Raw genomic sequence first — 8,084 nt, forward strand, 5'->3', positions numbered from 1 at the left:
CATATGAAGACAGGAGTTCACCCAAATCTGTGTTATGGTTCCAGCCTGATAGCAAGTTCTTGATTTTGCTTCTTGGCCTTAAAGTCTTTTTTCTGTTTTTTTTACAAGAAAAGACTCAGACTAAACTTCAATTCCTTAATAAAAATTCCAGCAAAGCAAACTGAAAAAGAGCCTATATGTTCGGTCACTAATCTTGCCGCACTTATGTAAATAACCAGGCCAAGTTTAATGTGACCAAACTTACTGTGCAAACAGATTAGCCTTACTTCGATGAGCTTTGATAGAAATTGGGTGACTGTACAGAGAAAAAAGTATGTTCTAGAAGAAAACTCTAGTGGCCCCAATATTAGATTCTGCCCTGTTTTCTTTGAGGTTTTATTATCTATCTTCATTCTGGACCAGATTCTGAATTCTTCTAATTTCTTTCAATATCTGACTATGATTCTCTGAACTAACATCTTCAATTTTCTTTCAGCCTTCTGGCTTGGAATCACTAAAATTAAACTGCTTTTTTTCCCGAAGCTTTGCAAGTTGAAGTTAGACAACTAGATAGAAACTTCAGAGAAACCACCACCAGAGCTAATGCGTGGACAATCTTCCTCACATCCAACTGCACACTGGAAAATTCTTCAGATTGCCACTGCCCGCCCTCACTTCAACTGAAGATGTTTAAAACCCAGCATCTAGAAATCTTCCTGACTGCCTGCCCTCTGGACTCAGAAACTGAATTTACAATTTGTTCCAGCTGTTAGTTTTTTTTTTTTTTTTGGTCTATTTTCTTAGAAACTAAACTCCCTTCATTTAAGTCTTATGGATCATATCATGCAGGAGATCTCCTCTGCTGCCAAGTCCCTACGGATGATTCCGCCGATCCTTAATGAACCAAGAGCGACTGAACAAGAAAGTGGACTTACATTGTTCAGAGAACAAAACGAATGTATCTTCTTCCTTTGAAGAAGAATGGAGGCTGACTCTTTCCTTGGCCAAAATTTACCCATGCCCATGAACCTTCAGCCTATACTGTGCACTTCCTTATAAAATCCAGTTTCATATCTATAATCCAGTTTTATATATATATACACACACAACCTTGCTAAGCCAGTTTAGCCAAGATCCCCACCCTTGATATCTGATCAGTTTCCTCATCCTCCACCCTCCCCCAGGTGACATCTGTTCCCCTGGCTTGTCTTCAGCAAGAATCCTGTTAGGTGGGTTTAGCCAGAGTCCCCCTACCCCCGATGTTCCCTCCTAGTCATTTTCCACCCGCTGAGTCCTACCCTGCTCTTCAGCTATAAATTCCCTTTTGCCTGGGCTGTGTTCAGAGTTGAGTCCAATTTCTCTCTCACTGCAAGACTGCACTACAGTAGTCTTTATACCTTTCATGATCATTTTGAACAAAGTCTTTTTTTATTGTGTTTTAACAAGTATCATTGAATAATTTTGTTCTTTGACAGTACCTTGATTTACACTGAAATCTGGCATATTACAAAAGAATAATATACTTACAGGGGAAGCTGACCTGAGACTAAAATAACCTCCCCACCCCCAATCAGGTTTAAGAATGCAGCAGGTTTCTTTGGAACCCTTGTGGGAGTATTAAATAAGTGTTATTTGTCATGCTTATGTTGCTGTTATTGTTCTAAACGGCTCTAGAATCTCAAATTAGAGGCTTTTATACCAGGTCACAATATCATAGTAAAGATCTTTTAGATTACCACAAGCCTTGAAGTGGTCCAGAGATTCTTGTGCCCAGTTACTAGTTCACAAGCTTTGCTTTATTCACCAGCACAGACAACCCTGTTGTCTAAGGAGCAGGTTATAAAAGGCACCACTTTATTCTCTCAAATGCTGTACGTTTTTCCTATCTCCCCAATTTTATTACTTTTGGTCCCAATTCTCTAAGACAGGTCTTAACATTTCCATTAGAGAGAGTGGGAAAATGAAAACATTTATGTAAAGTCACACAGCTAGGAGGTGTCTGAACTGGACTTTATATCCAGGTCTGCTTGATCCTAAATCCAGTGCTCTTCGATGCTGTTCTAAACTCTCCACTGGGAAGTTCAGAAGTCAGAAGAGGGCACCTGAAGCAAACACCAGGCAGGAAGATAGACCTTTGCTCCTTTCTGGGCCTCTGTACTTCCTCCAGGTTCACTGCCAGCGCCACCACATTTTCCCAGGACACTTCATTTCCTTGGGGTCTTTTTTTTTCCATCTCTACCTGCGTTTACTCTTCCCAAGTCTCTCCCTCCCAAGCCACAACAGCACCTTTGAGCTGCCCAGTGCTTGCTCCACTGAACCCAATTTGCTGTACTCAATTGGGACAAAACATCATTATATGTATGTAAAATGCCACCAAGTAAGATGTGGGGTGATGTTTTCCAGAAATGCATCAGTCACAGTCCATTTAGTGCCAAGGAAATTGAGTTTGAAGGCACTGTAATTATCATTATTGCCTTTGGATGGTTCTGTGCTGCTACATGCAAAATCGGTAATTTCCTTGACAATATTGCAGAACATGGTATGGACCCCTCACTCTTCTAATACTGTCACAGGAAAGAAAAAAAAAGACAAATGCCAGCCAAGCAGGCAGACAGACTCTTCCTTTACTGCAGCTCTCTCCACCCTTTCCAGATAATGCTCTGCCCTCTGAACAATTTTATGCAGATGGATGGGTGGAGGCTACAGATGGCCATAGAGGAAATAGGCAAATAAAATCTCGTGGCCACCCACCCAAGAGCATTCATGAAGGGTCTGCAGTTTCCACGTGGGTCTTTTGGCACTTCATATAAAATTTGGTCATGTGGGAGTTCAGCTTTTTTCTCCTATAACACAAAAGAAGTCAAACATTACAGAAATCTAATGCAATGCTATTATGGGTTGGATTATGTCCCTCAAGAAAAGACAAAAATGGGCCGGGCGCGGTGGCTCACGCCTGTAATCCCAGCACTTTGGGAGGCCGAGGCGGGTGGATCATGAGGTCAAGAGATCGAGACCATCCTGGTCAACATGGTGAAACCCCGTCTCTACTAAAAATACAAAAAATTAGCTGGGCATGGTGGGGCGTGCCTGTAGTCCCATCTACTTGGGAGGCTGAGGCAGGAGAATTGCTTGACCCAGGAGGCGGAGATTGCAGTGAGCTGAGATCATGCCATTGCACTCCAGCCTGGATAACAAGATGAAATTCCATCTCAAAAAAAAAAAAAAGAAAAGAAAAGAAAAGACAAAAATGCAACACCTTGGAATGTGACTTTATTTGGAAACAGGATTTTTGCAGATAGAGTCAAGCCAAAGTGAGGGCCCTTATCCAACATGACTGGTGTCTTTATAAAAGGGAACTTTGAACACAGAGACAGACAGGCACAGAGGGAAGGTGATATGAAGAGACGCGGGGGGACGACAGCCATGGGAAGACAAAGCATGTATCGAGGTGATGTTCCAACAAGCTAAGGAAGACAAAGCTCACGGGCCACCACTAGCAGCTGTGGAGGGGCCAGACAGATTCAACCTGCTGCCAATATCTTGATGTTGGATTCTGGCCCCTGGAGCTCAGACAGAATAAATTTCTGTTGCTTAAGACACCCTAACTGTGGTGTTTTTGTTATGGCAGCCAACGAAGCTTGTGTGAAAATCTCACCAAAAAGAGGATGGGTATGAAGGAAAAATGTTAATAAATATGTAGGATGCATTTTGGTGATTTGAAAAGGTAGCCATATTTGTCTAGAAAAGCCTTTTCCTGGGCAATTGGTATCATCACTCACGTGAAAAAAAGAATGAGTCAGAAACCTGGGAAACTGTGGGTCCTGGGATGCATGGCACTCTAGTTGCACAGACCAGCCTGCACCAGCCAAAAGCAGGCCTGTGATCAGAGCCTGGATGGCATCAGCAAAACCCCCCCAGCAGCAGTGACCACCACAGTCTCCTGAAATGCTAATGATCCTTCCTTCTGAGAGGCTTTTTCTATTAGTGGCTAAAGAAATTGAACATGAAGGATAATTTGGCTTACTTATTTTTAGAAGACTGTCTTCTTTAACCCATCTTCTGAGCCTTCATCTAAATAATCACTCCAAGCCTCCCCCAATGGCACGTTTTCCATTGTTTAGCAATACCTGTAGTGACTCCCCATGCCACAGAGAGATGACAACCACCCAGTGGCTGTCTCAACTATACATCCAACTCACTATTGCTCACTGTCTCTACCTCCCTGGGGGACAAGGTCCCTGGAGACACCCCTCCTATAGAGTCTCTTTCTGTCTTTGGGGGACAGAGATGTGTCTTATGCATCACCCAGCTTTGTTTGTAGTTTGGGAAGTCACACGAGAACCTCTCCCCATTGAGATTTAATCAGTAATTTCTTGCTGCTTCTTGTAACTTCACTGAATTGTAACAGGAGCGTTAATGTAAGTACAGGTTCCATCTCAATGCTCTTACCAAGGCTTTGTTTGCTCTTTTCCTCCTGTCTCCTAGGGACTTGCTGCATCCCTTGCTGACAAGGGAGCTTTCATGGATGCTTTTTGGACCAGAGTATGCATACAGTGCTGTCTTCCAGGTGACTTTGGAGTTCTTCCACGGCACATTTTGCATCCAAAAACACCAGATTCCTGCAAAGAAACTCAGCCCATTCCTGCAAAGGACTCAGTCCAGGGACAGATCAGAATATTCCAGTCCAAATAATCAGGATTTCAAGTGTGGTTTGTGTTTTATGGATTCCTTCTTCTGCTCTTCTTCCATCACTCATTAAAATATTTTGTGGCTCCCCAAGGAAGAAGAAATCCAGAACAGAAATAAAAATATCGAGTCCAGTGACCTGCCTTCAAACTGCTGGGAATTCAGTACTGTTGCTGCAGACCAAAACATGCCACCCCAAGAACACATTTGACTAAACAGTTACCCTTTTGCAAGAGAAATGTACATCTATCTGTAAAATCAATCTCCTTTTGGAAGGGTGTATCCTTCTCTGCACCAGGGAATCACTAGATTGACCCCAATATCACTAGAGATCCTTAATCAATGAAGAAGCATCCACTTAAATCTGGATTACAAGACTTAGCTTTATTTAAGGTACTTTTCCTGCTCATTTTTATTTTTATTTTATTTTTGAGATGGAGGTTCGCTCTTATTCCCCAGGCTGGAATACAATGGCATGATCTTGGCTCACTGCCATCTCTGCCTCCTGGGTTCAAGTGATTCTCCTGCCTCAGCTTCCTGAGTAGCTGAGATTACAGGTAGGTGCCTGCCACCATGTCCAGCTAATTTTGTTGGATTTTTAGTAGTGATGGGGTTTTCCCATGGTGGCCAGGATGGTCTCAAACTCCTGACATCAGGTAATCTGCCTGCCTCGGTCTCCCAATGTGCTGGGAATACAGGAGTGAGCCACCATGCCCAGCCTCATTTTTATTTTTATTTTTAACAGATGTGGGGTCTCACTATGTTGCCAGGCTGACCTCAAATTCCTGGGCTCAACTGATCCTCCTGCCTCAGGGTCCTGTGTCACTTAGATTATAGACATGACCCACCACACCCAGCTCCATAATCCCCATTTAACATGTGAGGAAACCAAGGTACAAACCAGGAAAGACACCTGTTTTGGTTGGACACACAGCCAGCTGGTGGCTGAGCTCAACACACTCGTTTGAACCAGGCTGGGTCCTGCACTCACGTTTGTCACCCTCCATGATGATCTGATGTACTTAGTCTCTCCAAGGAAGTCCTGAGTGGAGGTACTATGTCTTTTAACACTTGTAGAGCAGCCTCAACAAGCTTCACCTGGGACAAGCTGAAGTGCCATGGAGAATTCATTAACATTGTTTCCTTTGTATTGACCATTTTTACAGTAACCTTTGAATCACACAAACGGGTATTGGATTTCCATTCACAACAATGTTACAATGTGTCCCATAAGATGAATGGAGTTACTTCTAAGATTTTTACCAGTGGACTCAAGGGCTGCAACATACTTACAGGATCCCTCAGGAAGCAACCTATATATCCAACAAAATGGGATTGATCAAGTGAATACTGGGCTAGCTAAGTAGTGGAATGTTATGCAGCTATTCAGAGGGGCAAGAATGCTTCCTAAACAAACTATGAGAAAAACAACAACAAGATATATCATAAAATGGAAGCAGAAGTAAGGTGCAAAATGTGTAGTATATGCTACATTTGTATGTTTTTAAAAATGGAAAAGGGGGCGGGGCGCAGTGACTCATGCCTGTAACCCCAGCACTTTGGGAAGCCCAAGCGGGCAGATTGCCTGAGGTCAAGAGTTTGAGACCAGCCTGGTCAACATGGAGAAACCCCAGCTCTACTAAAAAACACAAAAACTAGCGTTGCATGGTGGTGCGAGCCTGTAATCCCAGCTACTTGAGGGGCTGAGGCAGGTGAATCACTTGAACCCAGGAGGCAGAGGTTGCAGTGAGCCAAGATCATGCCACTGCACTCCAGCCTGGAACAGAGGGAGACTGTCTCAAAAGGAAAAAGGAGAAAGAGAGAGAGAGTAAACAGTGGCTGCCTCTGGGGGAGAGAAACTGGGTGCCAGGACGTGGGGCGAGAGGCTTCACATCTTGGTACTTTTATTAGATTTATGGCTATTTAAAGATAAACTGAAGTTATCTTAAAAATAAAATTGCTTAATAAAAAGGAGAGCCGACAAAAGAAAAAGTAAGCTGGGACTGCAGGTGCACACAAGTGCACCAGGCTTTGCCCATTTCTCTTTAGGAGGTCTTTTCTCACATTCTTCTTTCTTTGTTTCAGAGAAGAATGGTATTTAAGCCTGGAGTTTAAACTACCCTTTTGAGATCTACTCTAGAGATTTACTCAACTCTCTGGGTCATTTCTTATGTGTACAGAACATATACTTGTACATACAATTACATTTCTGTCCATTTTTCTCTTGATAATCTGTTTTTTTCTTCCCAGGGGTCTCAGCTAAGAACTCATGAAGAGTGGAGGAGAAAATTGTTTTTCCTCACCTACACCATTTGTATGGTTAACAGAAAGTGTTCTTAGAAGATTCCTGCTTAAATAAATGGATTTCTTGATAGAAATTCAGAGAGACATAGAGGCCTTCAAAAAGTATGCTGAATGGGAAGAAAATGATGTCATAATTATCTAGGAAAACCCAGGTGACCTAGAGCTTCTCTGGTGAGACAGGCTCATGGAACAGAGAAGGGATGTCTGTCCTTCCTCCAGGCTCAGCTGGGGAGCATCGCACTCCCCTCACACCTCTTGTGCTTGCTGTCCCTTTCTGGGGCATCATTGCCACCTCCCCATGGCACCCTGTGTTGAGGACATCACAGCCCACATGCCTGTGACTCCTCCACATTCCATACTGCATCACATTGAAAGCCCAGTCTGCTTACAGCATGCCTTGCTACTAAAGAGATACTGAATGTCAAATTCTAAAATGCAACTTTTATTCTTACATGTTCAACCCTGTTGACAATAAGTAAAGCAGGAAAAACAAAATCGACTTAAAAAAAAAATCAATTCTGAGACCGAGTTTTGATTTCAGAGACAGAGTTATCATCCTTCAGAGGGTGAGTTTGGCTGTTTCCGAGGTGGAGGCTTCTTGCCTGGTTTTGTTGGTTTTGTTCGCTTTCAGTTTCTCGCCTTGTCTGCCCCTGCCCTGCTTCCCATCCATCCTACCGAATGCTGTGGTTGCCAGCTTCCTAACACCAATATCGGATCCTGTTTGAACACCTTCAGGCCCATTTACTGCTGTTCTCAGGATAAAGTCTTGAGTCCCCAGCATGGCACTCAAGGCCCTTCGTGTCTAGGTACAGCTAGTGCTTGACTTACGACCACGATTGGTTCCGACAGACCGGTCGTAACACGATTTGGTCGTAAGTTGAGTAGGCTATATGTACAGTACTGTGAAATGATGTTATAAAAATCTTTAAGTCATATTTTATCATAATTTTCTTTCATTATTGTTACATAGCACTTTCTCCATTTCGTGGATGGGCTCGCTTCGTTGCTTTCTTATAACTGTCGATCGCATGGGTGCAGAACCTTTCACAGCTTCACAAATTCTTTTTTTTTTTTTTTTTGAGACGGAGTTTCACTCTTGCTACCCAGGCTGGAGT

At 43.1% G+C, this 8,084-nt stretch overlaps 1 long non-coding RNA gene across 1 annotated transcript; it reads right to left on the reverse strand.

The window, feature by feature from the left end:
• Window positions 1-4,321: 4,321 nt before the first annotated feature.
• On the reverse strand, window positions 4,322-7,194 carry LOC116539264. The gene is made up of 2 exons (XR_004263969.1): window positions 6,969-7,194; window positions 4,322-4,598 (listed from the first exon to the last, which is right to left on the reverse strand). It is a non-coding gene; the product is annotated as an uncharacterized LOC116539264 (long non-coding RNA).
• Between the last annotated feature and the right edge of the window lie 890 nt (window positions 7,195-8,084).

The sequence above is a fragment of the Sapajus apella genome, unplaced genomic scaffold (assembly GCF_009761245.1).
Source record: "Sapajus apella isolate SASKATOON/1434 unplaced genomic scaffold, GSC_monkey_1.0 scaffold127, whole genome shotgun sequence".
NCBI classification, from domain to species: domain Eukaryota; kingdom Metazoa; phylum Chordata; class Mammalia; order Primates; family Cebidae; genus Sapajus; species Sapajus apella.